The sequence below is a fragment of the Tenrec ecaudatus genome, chromosome 2, assembly GCF_050624435.1.
Source record: "Tenrec ecaudatus isolate mTenEca1 chromosome 2, mTenEca1.hap1, whole genome shotgun sequence".
In the NCBI taxonomy this organism is placed as follows: domain Eukaryota; kingdom Metazoa; phylum Chordata; class Mammalia; order Afrosoricida; family Tenrecidae; genus Tenrec; species Tenrec ecaudatus.
In genome coordinates this window covers 193,011,552-193,034,517 of record NC_134531.1, presented here as the reverse complement: position 1 = coordinate 193,034,517, position 22,966 = coordinate 193,011,552, and the positions used below count along the sequence as shown (strand labels likewise).

The 22,966-nt window shown below is 51.2% G+C and overlaps 1 non-coding gene across 1 annotated transcript; it reads left to right on the top strand.

The window, feature by feature from the left end:
• The first annotated feature begins 244 nt into the window (after positions 1 to 244).
• Positions 245 to 408, top strand: LOC142442078 (U1 spliceosomal RNA). The gene has a single exon (XR_012783332.1). It is a non-coding gene; the product is annotated as a U1 spliceosomal RNA (small nuclear RNA).
• The last annotated feature ends 22,558 nt before the right edge of the window (positions 409 to 22,966 follow it).

Genomic DNA, 22,966 nt, shown 5'->3' with positions numbered 1-22,966 from the left:
CCTACCCAAGGTAACATAAAGTTTCACTCAAGGTCAATTTATCTGTTTCTATTACACACTATATTATGCCTGGCTTCTACCAAAAAATTGTTTTCAAGCTACATAGAAAACTAAGCCAGTACAAAAAATGAGTAAAAGTTAGCTCTAAATAAAAAAGTTACATAAGAAATGAAACATTCAATCAATAATCTTAAAATAAAAATACTTGTGATAGTTCACAAAAAAAAAAAAAGAAGTGTCATCAATACTTACCTGGCAAGGGAGATACCATGATCATGAAGGTGGTTTTCCCAGGGCGAGGCTCACCCATTGCACTCCGGATGTGCTGACTCCTGCGATTTCCCCAAATGTGGGAAACTCGACTGCATAATTTGTTGTAGTGGGGGACTGCGTTCGCGCTCTCCCCTGGGAAAAAAGAGAAAAAGAAGCGTCATCAAGGGTCACCTTTTCATCAAGAAGTCAGCCCAGTCTAACTCAGGTCCAGGAGTACGAGACTAGCCCGTGAGTCTTTCCTCAGACTCACAGTCATGAGCAGTGGCGCAGCAGGCAGGAAGATCACACGTGGTGCGTACAAAGTTGTGCGGATCCAATGACAGTGCCTCTGGCAGCTCCCAGAAGGGCTAACCAGCAGGAAGGTGAAGGAAAGGTGTGTGTGTGGGGGGGGGGGGGAGTTCCCAGGGTCGTTCCCAGGGAAAGCCATGCCCACAAGGAGTCACCATCAGGCTGTGACCTGATTGACAGGCTAGACCTGACCCCAACACTTTTCTACATCTTCAAGTAGACGTGAAATTATGGAACTACCACGCAGGTACTAGGCGGTGCAGGTGGTTAATGTGCTTGCTCAGGTGTTAACTAAAAGGTGAGAGGTTCTAGTTAACCTTGAAAGAAAGGCCTGGTGATCTCTTTCAAGAAAACAATCCGCTCTTGAAAACTGGATCACACGGTTCTACTCTTGATTTGAATCATGACTTGATTCCACAGCATTTGGTTTGAGTTTTTCTGTTTCTATGAATTCTGAAGACAGAGCCCTTGTTGGTCAAGGTCTGGCTAGTGATGCTTCCTGTTTCCGGTCAGTTACAGCAGGTAAAGCCATTCCATCTCCTCATCAAGGTCCAGGACTCCAGTCAGAATGATGATTCGCTTTCTTGATCACTGGCCCCTGGACACAGTTCAAAGTACCCTGAGGGGAAGCCATAGCTTAGAGATAATTGGGACCTCTGTATGTCCCCTGGCAAGAGTTTGCCTCTCTGGAGAACTAGGCCAGAGGGCCCCTGACTTCCTGAAGACACTGCAATCCTGACGTGGACGCGAGTGTACTCGACTACCTTCAGAAGGTGGTTCCAGAGTTCTGTAAAGCGTGCTGCTGGGTGGTGGAGTACATAATACAACCAAGGCAGCCCACGGTCACAGGTCCTATCAGAGCGTGAGTTCTGAGCACCCTGTTTGCAGAAGGCTGTGGAGGACAGTGACAATTCAAATCCATTTGCAAAGTCCCCCACCACCCACCTACCCTCAGAGAGAGAGAGAGAGAGAGAGAGATTAAGCCTGCATTGAATGCCTTCTGATCATTAACCAAAGATGTAGATAATCTTGCCCCCAGGCAGTGTATTGGAAAGTGGATTGCTTCCACTTGTCTCCAGTCAGCCCAGGAAGGGGCATGTCCTTGATGGCTTGTCTTTTTGTAAGCTCTTCTATCTAACACAGTGACTTGTCCCAATCAGAGTCCTGTTCCTGCTTCTGCAGTCCCACCTACAACTGCGATGAATTGATCAGTGCCACCAGTCATGAATTTGTGACAGTCTCCTTAGTTCTATGCCTTATTTCCCACCCTGTTGATAAATATGTTTATGTTTTAACAGTTTTATTGGCATATAAGTCACAATCTATACCATTCAATAGTTCAAGCATATGAAGAAGACTTGTAAACCATCACCACAATCAATTTTAGAACATTTGCTTCATTCTTGTACTCATTATTATTAGCTCCTCATTTCCCACCAACCTCCCCTGCCGTACCCCCAGGGAACCATCCCCCCAGTTACTGTCTCTCTGGATTTACCTGTCCAGGGTTTCATATACAGAAAAACACAAAAACAAAAAACCTAACAACAATAACATATTAAAACAGAAAAAAACTCAGTCAAAGAGGAAAATAGAAAATATTAAAAACTAGAACAAAATTAAAATGGATCAAAGGGAAGATCAAATGACATGGTGTTCAAATTTTAACTACCTGCAATGATTCACTTTCCAATTTGCCCTGCGTCGCAGCAAGGCTGCCTATTCACATCACAAGCATCCTGCTTGAGGCTCCTCCTGCTGACGGCCTCCCTCTTCTGGAAGATGTGTCTGTGTCTCTGTGCTGTCTTTGTTCCTTTAAATTCTTAATAAATGTTCTCCTTAAATTCTATTTGAGATTGGGGGCTTTTGTACCCCCAAACGGAGTTCCCTCCCACACCTTCCCTGCCGTAGCAGGTAACCCAGTTGGCTGCTAGGCTGGACAGGAGATTACATAAGGATAGTGGTGCTGGCTGAGGCTCTGCAGACAGGAAAGATAAACCTGCACCTGAGATAGACACCTGTTAATGTAGTTGATTAGTGACCAGGTGGTCAGTTGGTCTTCCCTGAGGAATAATGCAATGTCATGGGCTACCATTAGCCTACTGTTAGCAGGTTAAGACTGATTTAAAGGTCGACAGTAACTGGATTGATCTTGGTATGTGCTATAAAGGAGTCCCCGGGTGGTGCAAACAGTTAACACTGAGGTGAAAAGTCTGGTGATCTGTTTCTAATTGCTCAGCCATTGGGAAGCCTGCGGAGCCCTGTCCTGACACAGTCAGAGGTCACTAGGTAAGTTCAGATGGAAATATCCTGGTCCTGAGTAATCCCTCTGAATTGTTTTATTTGCACTTTACAGGAGTTTGTAGGAGAGTTTCTTGTGATCTATCTTAGGGTATGAATGTGCCTAGTAAGAATTGAGGATCCCCGATTGCACGGTAGTTAAAGTGTTCAGCTGCTAACCAAAAGGCCAGTGGTTTGAACCCACCATGGCCTTTGAACCCACCACCTCAAGAGAAAGATGGAGCAGTCTGCTCCCGTAAAGAGGTACAGCCTTGGAAACACGACGGAGCGGTTCTACCCTGTCCTATAGGGTCGCCATGAGTTGGAATTGACTTGATGGAAGTGAGTTTAGGCTTTGGTTTTTGGCAATGTAGGAAAACGTAGAAGTCACCTTGGATTCCAGTCTTTTGTGTCTTGACTGCCAAGCCTGCTGGGGTCTCTCTGGCAAATGACCTTCATTCTCTTTCCTGTACCCCAACTGTGTACCAGAGCACTTTCCAGCTGCAAGGCTTTCAATTTGTAGCAAACCAACTGCTGGCAAATGTGGTGTGCTGCTGTTTCTTGTCATCTACTGGCTCACAGTAGGTAACTTCAGGTGTGTCGAAGTAGATTTGCACTCCAAAGTGGATCTTGGCTTACAGTAGGTAACTTCAGGTGTGTCCAAGTAGGATTGAGCTCCAAAGTGGATCTTGGCTCACAGTAGGTAACTTCAGGTGTGGCCAAGTAGGATTGCACTCCAAAGGGTTTTCAATGCCATGTGACCTTTGGGAGACTGATTTTGCCAGGCCTATAACCTGTGGCTAGCAGTTTAGCTCATAGCTGGCTGCACCACCCAGGCACACGCACACGCCCCAAGTACCTTTTTTTGCCCTGTTGTATTTCCATCACCGAATGGAGCATGCGTTCAACAAAAGCTGGGTCCCCCCCGCCTTCTTTCCATTGTTACGGTCTCCGATTTCTTAAATAAAAGCCCTTGCAAGGCCCCGAGCAATGTCTTTCTTTCCATTTTCGTTTCCTGTACCGTTTCTGGCACATCATAAATGGTGAGAGAATGAAAATGCTAAGAAGAGCCATCTTTCTCGGCCAACGCGGCAATCCCTAAACGAGGGCGCAGGTCTCTCTTTTGGCCACCGGGTGGCGCTAAGCCACCACCCAGGACGGCTCCCCCAAGTTTCCCACAGCGTTTGAAGTTTCGAACTTTGGGGAAAGCGTCAGAAAAGTTAACTGCACAAGTTTAGGAGCAGGCTCGCCAGTGACAGTAGTGCCCCAGACTGGGGTGGGCTGCAGAAGCAGGCGCACTTAGTGTCCGCGCGCGCCCGCACCTCGTGGTGCCGTAGCCGGCAGGGGCTGGGGGGCTGTGCTGTGCGCACCCACACGAGGGTGCCGCCACTTGCCGCCGGGCTAGAGCAGGGCTGGGGCGCGCGGCGGCCCGGGCGTCCGGCAGCGGCGCGTCACTCGAAGGAGCCAGCTCCCTGGCCGCCTCCGCCCCTCGCCTCGCGGGGCCGGCCGGGCTGCTCCTCCCCTGGGTGGGTCCCCGCGCCTTTTCTGGCAGGGCCTATTTGCATAGAGGAAACTGCCCAAAGTGGCCGCAGCCGAGGAGCTGGCGGCGGCCAAGGGGGTGTGCGCCGCGCTCAGCTGCTGCCCGGAGGCTGAACCCGGCGCCCGCCCGCCCGCGCCCCTGAGCCCGTCCCGCGGCCCGGCGCCGCGCCACCCCTCGGGAAGCCCACGCGCCATGGAGCCGGGCGAGCGTCCTGGCGACGCGCGCCGGAGCGGCCGCGAGAACCGCGGGGGCCGAGGATGTCCCGCGCCCGCGGCCGGGGCCCGCGCCGCGAGCGCCCTGTGCCTGCTGCTCTCCGTGGGCTCGGCCGCCGCCTGCCTGCTGCTGGGCACCCAGGCTGCCGCGCTGCAGGGCAGGGTGGCGGCGCTGGAGGCGGAGCGGGAGCTGCTGCAGCGCGTGGGTCCACCCGGCGCCCTGGCCGCCTGGGCCGAGCCGCACCTGGAGCGCGTGCTGCGCGAGGTGAGGCGCGCGGGGCGCGGGCGGGGAGGGGGGCTGCGCGCTGGGAGCAGGGTCCGAGGGGCCGTCTCAGGCGACCTGCCGCGAGGACTGGGGGCTGGGGGGTGACAGGCCCCAGGGGGTCCGGTTGTCCCCCAGCCACACGGTAGCCCCTGATCACCTCGGTGCTTCCAAGCAGGGGCGGTGGGAGCATCTCAGACCCACTTCAAGATTGCATTCTTGGGTGGGCGGCGGCCATGCGGAAAGTAAGCGAGACGTGCCATGGAGGCGGGGGTGGGGGGGCGGCAAGGGGCGATGAGGAGGAGCAGGAGATCGTGGAAAGACCGTGGTCTGGGGGTGCGCCTCCCCTGGGAATGCCCCCAATCAGGCCTTTCCCGCCGGCAGGGGCGCAGGCCGCTTGGTCTGAGCCAGAATAGCGAAGGGGTTTCTGCAGGAGTGTGAGGACGCCTGCCGGCCCGTCACCAGTACCAGCCACTTCCCAACAGGCTCCCAGCCAACCGATCGCCTAGGGGGAGGGAAGCCTCGACAAGCCGAGGTCCGGGGACCTACTTCTTGCAGTCCCACCTCCCCAAGAAAGTCTGCTTTGGGAGCATCCCACCGAGGGGTGCCCCGGTGGTGCAGCGGCTCCCGGAGGGATGCTAACGGGTGAGGCTGCTCAGGGATACTAACTCGCGTGAGGCCGCTACTGAGGATGGCTGCGGGGAGTCTGCAAAGAAACGCCTGTTTGGGCCCTTCCAGCCCGCACCCATCTTGTTCATCTGAGCCTCCACTTTGGGTGCAGTCGCCACCCTCCATACGGTACTGGGAGAGCAGTGAGCTGGGGCTGATGCTGGGCTCGGCGGTTTCCCCAGACCTCCTGGTGATGGCTTCTGGTGTCCGTTACCCAGCACTTCCTGATGAAGGTGGCTTCCCAAGGTCCCAAGCTTATTGCCTTCCTGGGCATCTTTGATTTAAAGCCGAGGGAGAGCAGGCCTCTTACCAAGAATTCCCATGAAATCTGTACTGAACTGTAGAGGAGGCCTGGTAGTGTAGTGGTTATACACTGGGCTGTGAGGTGGAAGGTCAGCAGTTTGAAACCACCGGTAGCTCTGCAGGAGAACGACAGACCTTTCTACCTTCTTAAAGAATTAGAGCCTTGGAAGCTCATGGAGACAGTTCTATGCCTGGAAGGCAGTGAGCTTGATTACGGTGCTGAGCTGCCTGTGGTTCTCATTCTTTTATTGAGCTGTGGAGCCATTGTTGCGTTGATTTGGAATCTTCAGGGGGCTTCAGAGAAGACCCCATGCCATGTCTCTTTGCTCACTTCTGTTCCTGGTCACTTTAAGTGGTAGTCCCTAGGGTGGAGCAGGTAGTTAACCGGCTTGGCTGTTAACCAAGGCACCATGCGAGAAAGGCCTGGCGATCCACTTCTGGAAAATTAGCCATGGGTCATCCCAGGGAGCATAGGTCCATTCTGCCACACATAGGGTAGCCACAAGTTGGCATTGACGCAACAGCAACTGCTTTTAAAATGTAAGCCAGCATTACATCGCTTCTAGTTTCCAGGGAAAATTGCTGTTTCATGAAATGATTTCCTGTCTCCCCTACTCCCTTGTAATTGCCTATCAAGCAAACAAACAAATGAACAAAGTCATGCCATCGAGTCAAATCTGACTCACAGTGGTCTTACAGGCAGGGCAGAACTCTTCCCTTTGGAGTTTCTGAGACTTTAAATCTCATCTTTCTCCCAAGGAGTGGCTGGTGGGTCTGAACTGCTGGCCTGTGGTTGGTGGCTCCGTAGGTAGCCCACCATGCCACCAGGGGTCTGAGAAATGCCTCCACAGTTCCGAATTCTCTCCTAAGCCCTGCTGTCAACTCATGGTGATGCTTTCATAATGCCCACTCAATATCTTCGGGCAACTCCCTAAGGACCAGGGTGTTGAGTTGATTTATGGAGAGGCAGTAAAGTTTCTACCCGTCGGCGTGAGACCGGTAGCTGGTCTTTTCTGATAGGAAATCTGTCTTACTCTTAGTAAAGCTAAAATCACAGGCCCGAGAGAGTAAATGAGAAATCCTGGTAAAAAACCCTTTTACAAGGAGCTTCCACAGTGTGTCCATTTTAATGAGGAAGGGGCCTGGGAAGGCGGCGCTAGTGTGAGCTGCTGATACCCAAGCCCGGAACTGCAGTGAGCAAGCATCTCAGTTGCTTCATCGCACTCGGTCCTGCAGTTTTGAGTTTGACTTAAGCAGACCATTGTGCTTCCGCAGCGCATTGCTGGACCGCGTTAGCGCCTCGAAAGGCAAAGGAAGGATTCGGAGCCTTAGCATTTCCACCTGGGATGGCATTAGCACAGGGCACATCGTTCTGTTCTCGGTAGCATGGTGTGGTGCGCATTTGACCCGGCATGAACTTATGGTTGCTGGGTGGCTGTGCTCAGGACACATCTCTCTCCCAGAGCAGTGATTGGTTCCTGCTACTATCTGTTTTCTACCACTCCCCCCGCCCACCCTACAAAGCAAACAAACTCACTGCCATCGAGTTGATATCGACTCCTAGCCACTCCATAGGATAGAGTAGAACAGCCCCTGCGGGGTCCCAAGACTAACTCTACAGGAGCAGAAAGAAAGCCTCACTTGCTCCTGAGAAGCAGCGGTGATTTCGAACTGCTGACCTCAAACAGCAACCCAATGGGCAGCCACTATGCCACCAGGGCTCATGAATGGGTGGGAAACTTACACAGCGTGGCTGGTGATGCGGAGAGTCCCTGGCTGAGTGAGGGCCATCTCAAACCCAATGCCACACTGACTGCACCACCAGGACTGCTCTCCGAAACTCCCTGGTAGCCGGTCCACACTGACTGGGAACCACCCTAGAGCACAGAGCAGACCGCCCCTGTGGGTTTCTGATAATCCTTGTGGGAATAGCAAGCCTCGTCTTTCTCCCGTGGAGCAGCTGGTGGATGTGAACTGCTAACCTTGTGGTTAGTAGCCCAGTGGGTAACACATTACTCTGCCCAGACTCTCCAGTGGAATGTGGCAGGCCCCCAGTGCAAAACTGGGAATCGACTTCAAATAGCTGTATGATCTTTTTTCCACCATTAGATATGAGAACAAATGAATATTGAGTAGAAAATCTGTTAGGGAATACTTATATTCAAAAGCTATGCTTTCCAGGTCCCGCTTTCAATGAAACCTTCGCTACAGCATACTGAAGTCTCTGTGTCTGCGATGGGGTCACGGCTTGTCTTTTTTACCAACAAACTTCTTTTCAGAGCATCAGAGACAGAATCCGTGCCCAAATTAAAGAACAGAAATCCTTGCCAACCACACACAACTTTAATTTCAGAGAAATTAGAAAGAAAAAAGTCTATAAAAGCCACTGTTAATCAGAAACCCACTCTCTTTGTTCCCTTGGGAAAAGAACTATGAAATAACTCTTCAGGCGCTGGTAGATGTCCCTGATAGTGTAGATACTGAAGCTACAGAAAAGGGACTAGTCATTCATGTATGATTGCTAAAGACCCTGGTGATTACTAAAGACCCTTCCCAGGGTCCGAAGTGGAAGATAATGGTCTTCGGAGTACAAAAACACGGTTTTATGAGCACGCGTCATTGCGCACCTACCTTCAGTCCACTCTGAAAAGATAAATCCAAACAAGCATTTGATGTTTTGCCTTTAATAGGTTGTTGAAGCAATCTACGCTGACCTGCAAAGTAGCTTTATCTGTCGATACAATATTATGAAAGCTTACATTTAGAGTGCATAGCTTTCCCACTACCGTCGAAAATGTAATACGAGGATGAAAGAAATGTTTAATTGTATTTAGAGGAGGCCGTTTCCAGCTAACAATGGACTTGTTGTTGGCCCTTAAATTTCCATTGTCCAGACCAATCAGTTTGGAAATGAAAAAAGCCCAGGGACCCAGGGTAAAGTCCCAGCATTCCTTTCCTGAAGGAGCCCTTGTGGCAGGGTGGTTTATGAGTTCGGCTGCTGACAACAAGACCAGCAGTTCGGAACTACTAGGCGCTCAGGGGAAGAAAGATGAGGCTTTCTTGGCCAACAGAGTTACAGTCTCGGAAACCCACAGGGCCAGTTCTCCTATAAGGTTGCCATGAGTCAGAATCGACTCAGTGACAGTGAGTTTGGTTTTTGAGTTTTCCTTCCCTACCATCACATGTACTTGTGTGCATGTGTATCACACATATGTTAAATTACAGAACAACCCAGAATCAAATGTAGCTTTTCAACCCCTCAGGTCAGCCTGTCACTTGTCATGAATGTTCTATTTTGTACCTTCAATCAAGATGCCTATTTCTGAGTCCCCTGGCACAACTGGGCAGTATAAATCCCAGCTCCATTTGCTGCCTTGGCATTTGCTGGCTCCCAAGCCAAAAAGGAATACTTCTTCCCAGTGGCTTCCTGGCACGCTCCCTTTCCCCATCTCCTCTTCTTCTGCCTTTCTTGTTCTGGTGGCAGCTTGGCAACGCTTTATAATAATAGCAGCATGTTTAGAAGGAGCCAACTGTCAGGGTGGTTGTGTTAGGCTGGGGTGACTCGAGAAACAAATCCGAGACGCTCACACGTGTAAGAGAGGGCTTTAGATCAAGATGGAGAAAGCATCCCATCCCAGTTCAACTTCAGTCCATGAGTCCAATACTAGTCCGTCCGTCCCTCTGCAGCCTTAGGCAGCCACAGGCAGTGATGCGCCCTGCAGGCCAGTGGGTGCTAAGTCGTGTGATCCAGGGTTGGTGGAAACTTGGCAGGGCTCCAGCAGCTGTCTGGGTGGCCTGCAAATATGAAGGTCAAGGCAGAGAGAGAGAGAGAGAGAGGCTGGCCTCCAGGGAGCTATATATCTCAGTCCCACTTTCAAGGGAGGTCATCAGACTGCAACCTGATTGACAAGCTAAACTCCACCCAGATCTCCGTACGGGTGCCATGTTGGCACCAAAAAGCTAACTGTCACTGCGTTCCATTCGCAAACAGGTTGAAATGAGGGCACTGGACTTCCACTCTCTGGCTTGGAGAACTTGAGGCATGGCTCCTGAAGCTGAGGAATCCACAGACTTTGAATGACATGACACAATACAGAGGGCCAGAATAGGCTAGATGAAGCAGGACGTTGCCAGTTAGAAGAGAATTTTAAGACCCAGCTAGGAAATTTCAGCTCTTTGCACCTCAACCCCCTTTTCTATAATCCGGGGCATCATAAGGACCTTGTAAGGTGTAGTGCTTAGCAAATAAGACCATGGAGAGTTGAAACGGTGTAGTCATTGGATTGTCTTGCACAACAAGAGAAGTCAGGATGCCAGCAGATCCCGGACAAGTTCTGCACATTAGCCACAGCTGGGTAGAGGTCAGCCTCTCTCATGGGCTAGGTCTTTCCCCTTGAAAAATGGCTGCTGGAGCCCCCACGATACAAGGGGTAGTCAAGGAGAATGGCGACAAAATCAGAAACACCTAATTAAGCCAAATGTCAAAGGGGGAAGCTATTGTTTCTCGACAGATCCTCCAGCTAGGCTGATCGACAGGGGTTTCTATCTTTCGAACCCTTCCCTGAAGAATCCCGTGCTTTTTTAATTTACACCACACCAAAAAGGATGCTCCATATGCTCAAGGACCCAAATCATGTCCCTTGTCAAGGATCTTTGACTTTGGGAAATGGAAAAAAATCTGAAGACCTTTTTTGGAATGGGATTTGTCTGTGTTTTATTTTATTGTGGTTGCTGTATTTTTCCTTTTTTCGCGTTGTAACATTTTCCTTCTATGAAATCCAGGCTAGGGAAGCCTGTCGAGTCAGCAAGTGGGTCCATGGCTCCTTGGGTGCAGACAGGGGAGATGAGGAGGAGACGGGATGCTAATAGCAATGTCCCACCATTGGCTGTCCCCATGGCTGCACTACTCTTTGATGCAATCGAACCATTGATTTCTATGATATGTGAATTATCTGTCACAAAATGAGTTTTAAAAAGAAAAGAAATCTGACTGGGCAATATCTATGCTGTAGGGTGAGGGGATAAAGTTTCCCAGTGGAATTGTGGTGGGGATAGCCCTTGCTACCCTGGAAAAATGCATTGTCTTGATGGAGAAAAAAAATTCCTCAAAGCAACTTTTCTGCCCTTTTCCAGTTTTCTTAAAACTTCTTTATAACAAGCCCCCATGAGCATCCCGTGTCTTCTGCAAAAATCTATCCATATCACCCCCTTGCACTCCCCCATAAGCTTCTGAGGTGAAATTCTCCGCCATGAACCCAACTGGCCCAGCGGATCCCCTCCAAAGCCACTGAAGTAATTTTGATGCAGCTAAGTCAAGGATGTGGCTGAGAACTTGGCTGTAGCCATCCACTGGTCACAGAGACAGGTTAGACTTATTTTGTTTGGGCGGACAAACCAAACCTGTTCATGTTTGAATTGGAACCTAGTTCCAGTACGACTTACTTTCTCATGTCGTCACGGGAGAGTCACCGCGCTAGAAGGGGAGTCCTGGGCTGCTAACCGCAAGGTCAGTAGTTTGATCCCATCAGCTGCTCCATGAGAGAAAGGTGAGGCTTTCTACTCCTGAAACCGTTACAGTCTTTTGAAACCTACAAAGGTAGTTCTATTCTGTCCTGCAGGGTCGCTGTGAGTCAGAATTGACTCGATGCAATGAGAGAGAAATAGGTAGACGGGAAAGGGGTAGGAGAAAGAATGAGAGATCCAAAATTTTCCTTATAGCAAAAGTATGTATAACACGAACCCCCCCAGTGTGAGTGTGTCATTCGGTGACATTGATTAGATTCATCATGCCATGAACTCATGTTTGAATCAGGTGGGAAACTTTTCCCATCACCCTCAGCAGACTTCCTTCATATCCAGCCGGGATCACCATTCGGCTGGCCTGCCAGCGCCAAAGGAGCAGGGTTGTCCCACTAGGCTTTGGCAAACCATGATACATCCCCTGAGGCTGGGCTCCTTGCCACTGGAACAAAACGGAAGCTTTGTTACGAGGGAAGACTGGGAACGGCTGTTGGGGAGAAATGGACAGTGTCTGCCAGGGGCCAGGGATGCTTACTGAGGCTCTCCCAGGCGAGGGCTGGAGAATCTGCCCTGAGCCTGCCTCCATCTTCATCTGAGACCCTCCTTGCCCTCCAGGGTTTCCCCAGCTCTGATCGCAGGCAAGGCCATGGGACCTCGAAGCTTGGGTCTCCCTCTCGCTGGTGCTCGCGCCCTCCGACTTTGCCTCCAGCCAAAGTCGAAGAAAAGGTTGATGGGTTGCCTGTACGGGATGGAATCCCACTCTTGGCCCTGGATGCCATTCTGATCCTAAGGTGATGGGCTGGCGTGGCCAGTAGTGGGGCTGGTACTCAGGGCACCGCTTTTCTGTGACACCGCAGCACCCCCAGGGAACTATGACGGTTTTAGGAGCGTTAACAATGTGCCCACTGTGAATTAGGCCAGAGGTCTTCCATGTCAGCTGTCAGTTGGAACAATAACAGTGGGACATCATTGTTGCCTTACTTGAAGGAGGCTTCTCCGACTAAAGGCAGCTGGCCCAACCGCTTGAAGGCCTAATGGGCTCAATTTGTGTGGAAAGGATGCATCCTTGTGACTGGATAGCTTTCGAGATCCCCCTGTCAGCAGTCGCCAGGCCCTGGGGGCGTAGGCTTATGAATTGGGCTGCTATCCTCGAGGGCAGCAGTTTGGAACCAACCGTGGCTCTGCGGGAGAAAGACGAGGCTTTCTACTCCTCTAAAGGCTTACCGTCTCTGAAACCCACCGGGGCAGTTCTACCCGGTCCTGCAGGGTCCTGGGAGTCTGCTCGGTGACAGCGGGTTTGTTGTCATCACTCCTCCCCCACCCAGCACCCACCTCCCTTTGCCATAAGTCCCCTTTGGCTTTATCAGTCACCGTAGTTGACTGCTGTGCTCTCCAACCCGCCGTGTCTGCCCGTGTGTCCACTAAGCTACTGCTCTTTCGAGACCACGCGCACTTAAAATCGGGGACCCCCTTACCGTCACCGAGCATCAGCTCAGAGTGTCGGATGGAATCAACACCTCTGGATTCTTGCACCTTCATATAGCAACGTGACCGCCCCCAGCTCAGAGTAACCAAGAAGTCCCCGCTTTCTGTTTCTTTGTATTGCCTCCCTATTCTTCCAGGATGGCCCTGCCTTTCCATGAAGTGACCAGGTGGCTGCCATGGCTCCAGGTCCACTTCTTCATAATTCTCTTTCTTCAGTGCCCCAGCGAAAGCCCCTGGATTCACTCTGATGCACCAATCACTCTGATGGGCCGGGCTCTGGTGTGTACCCACATGTGTAGGTGTACATGCATGGGAACTCAGGTAGACGGTGGCTCCCCAAAGGCCAGTTTAGAGGAAAGGCTGTAATTGAAGGGCCAGGGAGGGAATGTAGAGCCAATCAAACCAGGAGGTGACCAAAGAATAATGGGAGGGAAGCTTGGGCAACAAACTGGAGCCAAGTTTGAAGAAATTCTCTCTGGATGCTTGAAACAAAGATAAAGAATTTTGGACACAGTTCGTAACTATGAATCAGTAAGCTTGCGCTTGCCTGTGATTGGACGTTGAATGAGGACGACCAGAGGGACAGGGATGCATTGGAATGGCGGTGCCGGTGAGGGATGCTGAAAGCAGCACGGACGGCCAGAAGGACAAACACATCTGTCTGGGAAGAAGTCCAGCCCGGATGCTCCTTAGAAACAAGGCTGGAGGACTTTGGCTGTCACACTTCGGACATGTTACCAGGAGAGGCTCGTCCCTGGAAAACAGCGTCATGCTTGGTCAGTGGAGGCGCAGTGAAAGCGAGGTAGACCCTCTGTGCGATGCACTGTCCCAGTGGCTGCAGCGATGGGCTCGGACGGAACACTTGTGAGGCTGCCGCAGGGCCAGGCAGGCTTTGTTCTGTTCTCTGCGAGCTGGAACCAACCTGCTGGCACCCGAGGATACGGTTGACATCTGTCTTTCGCTCTACTGGCATGTAACGCGCTTACTACACGTGAGTTTTGCAAGTTAGAGATGATGATCATAGCATAAGTTAAAATCGCAGCAATGCTCCACAGCCACCTCAGGAAATGCATAAGGCGGGGTGCTTGTCCCTGTTTTTAAAGAGGGAGAAGTCACACTTGTCAGGAAGTGACCTGCTGGGGCACAGGAGCCAGGCTTGGGACTGTGGGGATGTGCGGATGCCTTGGAAGAGGGAGCCAGAACTGGCGGGTCTGCCACACCCTTTGTATAAATGTCATGCTCATCCTTGGGTGCTGTGGATGAGTTCCAGGTCAGGGCCACCTACCCCGGGGACCCACGTCCCTCTCTATCAGCCTCCTCCTGAGGAAGGGAGCCCCACTCTTCCCTCCAGCCGAGGTGTGGAGTCCCAGAGGCAGTGAGATGCATGGGGCTGGGAAGTCGCCCCAGTCTCCTCTTGTGTCTTATGTTACAGTGACGCCTTAAGTTCTGAACTTGGAATAAGAGAAATACTGGGAGGAAATGCCCAGGCCAATTGTGCAGTCATGCCAGACCTCCGTGCGCTTACTGTGAGGTGGAGCTCAGAACACAGTTCAGGGCTGTCAGGCGGGCTGAGCCTGAGCTCTGATCCTGGACCCCACAGAGGAGGACAGGCCTGGCCTTGCAGGCGCTCATGGCCCTCACCGTGGAAGGACGCCACACACTCTCCCCTTCCTCTCCTTAATGCTCACTCCCTCCGCTAGCTGCTGATGGGTGGGGGTTAGATTGAAGAGCCTGTCAGGGAAGTCTGTCCCAAGTCCCAGTGTTAGGAGAGTTTGCTGCCAGCTTCGCTGTGCTTCCTTCTCTTTTCCCCCACCCTCCCCCCACCCTCCCTCCACCCTCCCAGTATCGCACTCTTAGCAGTGGCCCTCAGCGCTTCATCTGTCCTGGATTCCCTGTGTTTCCAGTTCCTATCTGTACCAGTGTACATCCTCTGGTCTAGCCAGATTTGTAAGGTAGAATTGGCATCATGCTAGTGCGGGGAAGGAAGCATTTAAGAACTAGAGGAAAATTGTATGTTTCATCATTGCTACCCTGCACCCTGCCTGGCTCATCTCCTCCCCGCGACCCTTCTGTAAGGGAATGTCCAGTTGCCTACAGATGGGCTTTGGGTCCCCAATCTGCACTCCCCCTCACTTACAAGTGATAGGATTTTTTGTTCTTTGATGCCTGTTACCTGATCCCATTGACACCTTGAAATCACACAGGCTGGTGTGCTTCTTCCATGTGGGCTTTGTTGCTTCTCGGCTAGATGGCTGCTTGTTTATTTTCAGGCCTTTAACACCCCAGAAGCTATATCTTTTGATAGCTGGGCACCATCAGATTTCTTCACCACTTGTGCTTATTCACCTGCTTTGTCTTCAGCGAAAGTGTCTGGAAGATGAGCATCATGGAATGCCAGTTTAATAGAACAAAGTATTCTTGCATTGAGGGAGTACTTGAGTGGAGGCCCAATGTCCACCTGCTACCTTAGTACTAAACCTATAAATATATGCACATAGATCTATTTCCCCATCCTCATATATAAATGCATTTACATATGTGCATGCTTGTATTGAGACCTCTATAAATGCCCTTTGCCTCCTAGCTCTTTCCTCTATTTCCTTTGACTTTCCTCTTGTCCCACTATCATGCTCAGCCTTCCTTTGGGTTTCGGTAATTCGTCTCAGTTACATTGCCCTTGACCACGCCCTCCCAGCCTCCCACACCCCCCTCTCCACCGACTTAGGACTTGATCCATCTTTTATGTAAGACGGCATTCTCGTAACTTTGTTGCAAAACTTCAATGATTTGATAAGATTTCCACTTGAGTTTTGTTAAAACTGTGAGATTAGCGCTCACAAATTTGTTTTTCCATAGCCCCCAAAGTGTCTGTGTGACTTTAAGGCACTCTAGTGAGCCGAAGACAAATGCGTGACAGAGAACTTGTCCGCAACCTTCCCCACATCACCGAGACACATGTAAGCGCGCGTGTTTGGAATAAACCCGTCGTGTACGAGCGCACTGGAACCCTGAGAGAAGTATTCTTGACTCACCCTCATGCGCGTGTATGGAGAATGAAACTTCGTCTGAACGCTGGTTAGGTGGACTAATTATACCTCCTGTGGGACAACCGCCATCACTATTTCCAAAATGTTTTCCTCATTCCCAACTGAAACTTTGAACCCCACAGGCACTAGCTGCTCCGTCTTCCCTCTCCTGGGGCCCTGCGAACCGCTCAGCGACTTCCTGCCTCTGTGGGTTTCCCCACGAGAGAGCTCATTTAAGTGAAATCATAACAATAGTTTTCCTTTTTGTGACTGGCTGACTTCATTTAACTCCGTGTTTTCAAGGTTCCTCCAGAACTTCGTTCCTTTCTGGGGCTGACTAGTAAGCCCATCGGATGTCTATAGTGTCCCAGCTTGTTTATTTGTTCCTCTGCTGGAGGACTTTGGGACTGTTTCCCACCTTGGCTTTTGTGGAGCGTGTGGTAGTGAGCATTGATGTGCACGTATCCATTGAAGGCCCTGCTTTCAGCCTGTGGGATGGACGTTTAGGAATGGAATTGACACGTCTTATGATAATCCCTCCTCTTTTTGGTAACCGACATGTGTGTTGATGAACATGATCAGATCACTGAGAATCCCGCCATTCTCAAACTAGGGCTGTTTTCCATGTTACATAATCCTGTCCAGTCCTTGCCCTTCCACAAATTGTCACCTAACCCGACTTTAGCCGTGGGATGTGCACTCTTCATTCTTATGCCAAAAACCCGTTCTGCTTCCGGAGCCATTAAGGCTGCGTAAACCTCTGGAACTGCTGCCCTGAGAGGATCTCTAAAGCACAAATAGCCCTGAACTCTTCTTTAACTAAAACAACTGTTGGCTTCACTCGTACAAACTCTCCCGCTGCCACTGAGTCAGTGCTGACCCACAGCGACCCCTGTGGTTTCCGAGACTGTAATTGTGGATGGGAGTAGAAAGCCCAGTGTGTCTCCCCCTTCACTGGCGTAGAAGAGTCTTAAAGAACTGTCGACATAGGACCAAATTGACCATTGGCAACGGCAACTCCGACGGTGGGATCGGAAACGGAGAGAGCCGGGTGTTTGTGTAAGAGAGGAAGAACAATGTAGAGCAGGGGGATGCACAATGAGAAGAATGGGATTACTGTCATCGAACCATGTAGAAATGATCCTGCTTCCAGGTCCTCCACAGCAAACCAATAAGAGACGTGAAAAGACAAGCAAAGCAAAACGCTTATTGAATGTAACTCCAGTCTAAACCCGAGAAAAACATTCGATAAATCCCAACGGAAGGACAGTCTACCAAACAGCTATCCAACACGCTTCAACACCCTTCCAACTGTCGCTGGGACCCAAACACTGAGCCTGAGAAGCTGCCCCAGCTCGCAGAAGCCTAAGGGGACATGACCACGAATGGAATGTGGTGTGCTAGGTGATTTCCTGGACACAAAAAAGAAGAAGAAAAAAGGCATTATGTAAAAACTCAGGAACTTGGAATGAAGTGTGGAGATAAAGGAATAACATATCGATATTGGTTTGTTAGTTATACTAAGGTAAGATGTTGATAATAGGAGAAATTAGATGTGGAGTATATATGAACTCTCTGGACTATACATTTTTTCTCTGTAAACCTCCAACTGTTCTTAAAAAAACAAAACAAAGCAATGTTTAGTTATTAAAAATGACTAATGTATGAACATCCACGAGTTAATGGCACCGAAGACAAAGACTATTGTTCCCCTCTTGGCTGCACGTGTGATCTTTAATCTAAGTCTAACGTTGCCGACTGTTTCCCTGGAGTCTGGGCTGGCGCAGACACACGTGACTGCTAAGCACGGTGTCGGTGCCTGCAGCCCATCGTGAGATGCCACGAAGGAAGGGCAGGGGATCGACTTCCGAAGAACCAGCCACCGAACCCCGAAGGAGCCCAGCTCTCCTCTGACATTCCCCGGGTGGCCAGGGGTCAGTCGACACCATGGGACTTGGTGTGCTGATTGAGGATTCCGTCATGAGAATCTGCGCCCCACTATTCAACAGGGCATTTCGGGCTCCTCCGCGCTCGTGTTTGGGTGGAATGATGGTGCAGTCAGTGGCCACGCGGCTAACGTTTCCAACTGCGGTTACTCTTTCGGGTGCTATTCTTTAGATTGGGGGATAGGAATGTCTTTAGGACTTTGGTCTTTTGTTCAAATTTTGAAAACGGCCAATTGTGTGGCATACACGTTGCTTTTCCTGGAATCTGATTTCTTGCTCTTTCCCTGCCGCTTAACAGCACAACCATGATTTCAAGTCATACAGAAGGATGGGGTGGAGTAAAGACGTCTTTTCGTGGACTTTAACCATTTCATCTCACTTTTGTGGCCATGGGACGGAAACAAAAAGTCGATATTAAGGAAAGTGTTAAAAATAAAATCTGGGAGACATGCAATGGGATCTTATTCCACCGTCAAGAGAAAGGCAGTCCCAGGTGCGCCACAACATGAGCCAGCCTTGAAAGCATCGTGTGAAGGGAAAGAAATCAGACACAAAAGGACAAACAGTGTGTGACCCCCCTTCTATAAAATATCTAGGTCTGCAAAGAAATGAAAGTGGTTATCAGGCCCGGGGAGGAGGGGGGAGCGGGCAGTTATGGCTGAAGGCGCACTGAGTTTGTTTGGGGCAATGAAAGACTTAGACACGGATAGTGGCTGTGGTTACATGACATGGTGAGTGTAATTAGTGTTGCTGAATCGCACACTTCACCGTCATTACAGTGGCACACTTTTTGGTTGGGTATATTTCACTGTAATAACAACACCCAGGCAAGACGGAGAAACTAAGAATTTCACCCCTCAAGTTGGTTCATTTGTTGGTTTGGGCCAGAAGCCTTTCTGGGGGGCAGCAGTGCCAGGCACAGCTCTCGGTCCTTGCCTGTAACTTCTAATTAAGGGCGCGAATGTAACTTAGGAAAGTTCTCGGGAGGCCACACACAACCTCCAGCTCCGTCCCGTTTCGATTTCCTCCATGTGTAGGAGCAGGATGAAGCTTTAATCATTGACACAAGCGCTCGGAGCACATCCCTTCAGCATGCCCGGGAACATGTTTCCAGACTGAGCACAGACCACTGGGAGAACGACAGGAAGTGTGCAGATGCCGTTTGAAAGACAGTCGTGCCAGTGTCCTCCCAGAGTCACAGGGCAGGGCAGCCAAGTGGTGCCCTTGTGCTCACGTTGAGCTGCAGCGTCAGATGTGTGTCTTCCCCAGCCCTTGCCCCCCACTAGGGCTGCACCCTTCCAGAGAGGGGCAATCATTGGCCCCCAGTGGCAGCGTACACCCAAATGTGGGTAGTCTAACTGCTAACCCAGCCCATTCAGCAGACTCAATGGCAGTGTGACTGGCGCTTTCAGTAGCTGCGTTGCTGCCCATCCGGACGGCCTCGGGAAGCCACAGGTGTCCAGGATGGTGGGAAAGCCTTTAGGTTTCACATCCCAGCTCTGCCATCTCCTCGTTGTCCAACGTTGGGTTGTTCTTATCAGCTGCCATCAACTTTGCCAACGCATGGTGATTCCATGCCCAGGGCAACCAAGTGCTATTGGGTCCTTCTCCGTCCCCACCCTCGGTGGCAGGCTGGCCCCTTGTGCCCCACTGGGTTTTCATTGGCTGCAGTTCCAAAGCAGATCAGCAGGCTTTCCTTCCTGGTCCTCCGCAGTCTGAAAACTCTGTTGCAGACGGAGCGGTTCAGCATCATAGCAGGCTGATGGCAGTGGACGCAGAGGAGGCTCACTGGCAGGGAATCGAGCCACTTGCACTCCCGATCAGTGAGACTTCCACCACTGAGCTGCCACTCCCCTCTGTAGCTCTGGGTAAAGAACTCTGGTGCGAATTTTCGGTTTGCCCATCTGTTAAATGTGACCATAAGTCCCGGTTTCACAAGGTTTCTGTGGGGATTAAATACATAGAATGGAACAAAGCACCCAGCACATAGTAAAACAAACAAACAAACTCACTGTCATAACGTTGATTGCAACTCATGGTGACCCCAAATGACAGGGTAGAACTGCCCCCATCAGCCCCGTCTTTCTCCCCAGGAGCAAGCAGCTGGTGGTTTCAAACCGCTGACCTTTATATCCACAGCCCAATGTGGAACCACTACGCCGTCAAGGGCCACAATGTGTACATTGGACATTTTCTTTCATTGGACTTAGAAGGAAGGTATATATGTGCTGGCTGCTTGGAAAGGAGGCTCGGTGGTTGCGTGGCTGACAGAATGATCTTTTCAGCGCTGGGACTCAGCCGTCACCCCGCGGCCTGCAAAAGTGAGCAGGGGGTCCTCACTCGCATCCAGGCTCTGAGTCAATGAACAGAGAGATAGGCGTTGGCTGTTGGGAGAAAAATCAAAGGCAGAATTAGCTTCATAACTTCCTTGTTCCAGTCTCTCATTTGAGCAAAATGAGATTTTCCATTTAATTTAAACCCTTTCAGATTTATGAGCAAGATAAAAATCAAATTATTCATTAAAGCAATTATATAGACCCGTTATGGTGACACAGCGCCCAAACACCTAATCAACTCGCTCTCGTTAAAGGAGAGCACCTGTTCCTGTGATTATGTAATGCGGCACAGACACCGCCACGCAGCTAACCCAGTGAATGAGAGGCCGCGCACACATCTGCTTCAGCTCATGTTGGTACATGGGAAAATCTGCATATTCCTGGTGTCGCCGCAAAATCTGAACGCAGAAGCAAGTGCTTTCAAATGGGCAGTGTCAGCTTCTAAATCGGAGCTAGCTTCCAGCTCTGAGCTGTGAAGCCAATCACAGAGCAATTAGAATGCACGCTGGTGCTTTTTCAAAGACGATTGAAGTCCAAGCTGCTCTGGAGTGGGTGCCCAGGGAGGACCAGGAGCACAGAAGAACAGAGCCCGTCCATTTATTTGGAGACCCCCCCGGGGGGGGCAACATGCTCAGTTGCTAAAGGAAAGGTTGGGGTGTTGAGGCCCCCCAGAGGTGTGTTATCACCAAGACCGGGGACATACTTAAAGAACACAAAGCAGCCATTGAAAACTGCCTTTGCTTTTAGACCTTGGTGCTGGTCAAGTCTGTGTAGCACTGGGGCTCGAGTGTGGGAGCCCCTGGAAGGGCGGGGGGTGTGGGGCGTGAAGTAAGCGGGAAGTATGAGAGATTTTATCATGTCCCCACCCAGGACCAGCCTGACCCTACTCAAGTCCCGCTGGAAAGCCCTGTCACTGGCCGGGCACGGTCCATGCAGTGGACCTTAGGGCTGGAGCCGAGGGTTTTCAGGAGAGTGATTTGGAGCTGCCTTTGTACCAAGCACAGTGACCCTGGATAGACGGACTTTTCCAAGCCTCGGCTTCCTCCTCTGTAGCAAGAGGGACATGTCTGCCTCACTCAGCTTCTGCAAGGATCAAGCGGTGAGCCCTGCCCAGGACTGCGGCTCCGTTCTTCACTGGCTGCCCGCTTGTATCTTTTTCCATCATTTTAGTAAGGATCAGGTGGAGGTTTACAGATCAGGTCATCATTTTTGCAGTCAACATCTTAACTAATTCACCAAACTCCCCAACGGCTTGCCCTGCCCCACCCTTTCCCCCCACCTTCTCTCTCTGGTAGCATTTTATCCACCCCTTTACTGACAGTCACTGCCGATTTTAAATCCTGGCCGCCAGGGCTGTGCACATCCCAGGTGGAGCGAGGTCCTTCTGCGCAGCCAGCTGTGCTTTCTCTTGGGCAACACGCCATGAAGAGCCCACCTCAGGCCGAACTCTGAGGGAGAGGAGTCCAGAAAGTGGTCAGGACGGGTCAGCCGGGACAGGCCTCACTCGTGTCTCCGTGCCTTCCACCTGCTGCCTGGACTTCGGACCCAATAGCCAGGCACAGTCAAGCCTGCTCCGACTCCTGGGTCCCCCTCCTTGGGTGTGTCCGAGAAGAACAGTGCTCCCCGGGGTTTTCCAGGCCTGGTTTTTTGGACGGAGAACACCAGACCTTTCTTCTGAGGTGCTTCTCAGTCAAGCGTGCTAACCGTGGACACCGCCCAGGCACTCTTCGACCCGTGAGCTCGCCCTTCTTGACGTGGCTGGGATCTACCTCTTACTTCCACCTGGCCCCCTTTGCTTATTCTCCTGCCAGTATTTCCACAGGACAACTCCCCTGCATTCACCTTTCAAAGCCTTTCCGAGCCCCCAGGGGTGGTCAAGTAACAACCCCTCTCTCACCTCCCAGCGCTCCAAACCCACTGGGTTTGAGCCGCGTCCTTACTGCCCTTGTCACTCAGGGCCCATCTGCCCGATGGGCAATCTATAGGAGTCATGAGACAGTGTGTGTGTGTTGTGGGGGGGGGGGGTGAAACCTAAGGAGCCTACACACTATTGATTGGACTTGACACATTGGCGACCCCTCCAGCCATTCCCTGTGAACAGAACCCACCGGGCAGGGGTCAGCTGGGCAGGGGGAACTTGATGTGAGCATGGAGGCCAGGCTGGGCCTCGCAGAGAAGGCCCAGGCTCTGGCGCCAGCAGGCTTTAGGGCCAGGTACCCTAACTGAGCTGTCATCAGCCCGTGGGGCCCGAGGGCTTCATCAACATGTCAAAAGTCCTGGGGGAAAGTGTCCGCTCCCCTTTCCTCTGTGCTCTGTGTGGTGAGCCTTCGAAGGCAGGTTCTGAGGTATGTAGAAGGAAATGATGTATGTCTTTTGAACAATGATGACTGGGAAGAGGGATTAAGGCTTATGGAAGAATGTACATTTTTTTGTTTGTAGACCCGACCTTTCAAAACATGTGAATGTATTTCAGGACTGAGCAGGGACTCTTAATCGAAACATGTTTGCTGATGTGGTTTGGAGGAGAGTCACCCAATGTGCCGATGGGAATCACTGATTCAACCCACATTCCTCAGCGAAAAAGACGGGGTTCCTGCCAAATGCCGGAGTTAGGCTGCTGGTTCTCGTCTTACATTTTCACTGTGGCTCTGCCAGGGAGTTTTGCCTGGCACCATGGCAGAATAGGAAGGGCAGGGTGGTAGGTGGTGCCTTCAGAACCAGGCCACCCTGTGCCACCACCTAGCCAAACCCATGGAAGCAGTGACCTGTTCTGTCCCAGGTCTCAGGTGGGTTTCTTCCTACCCACACTGGCCAGGACTCCACTCA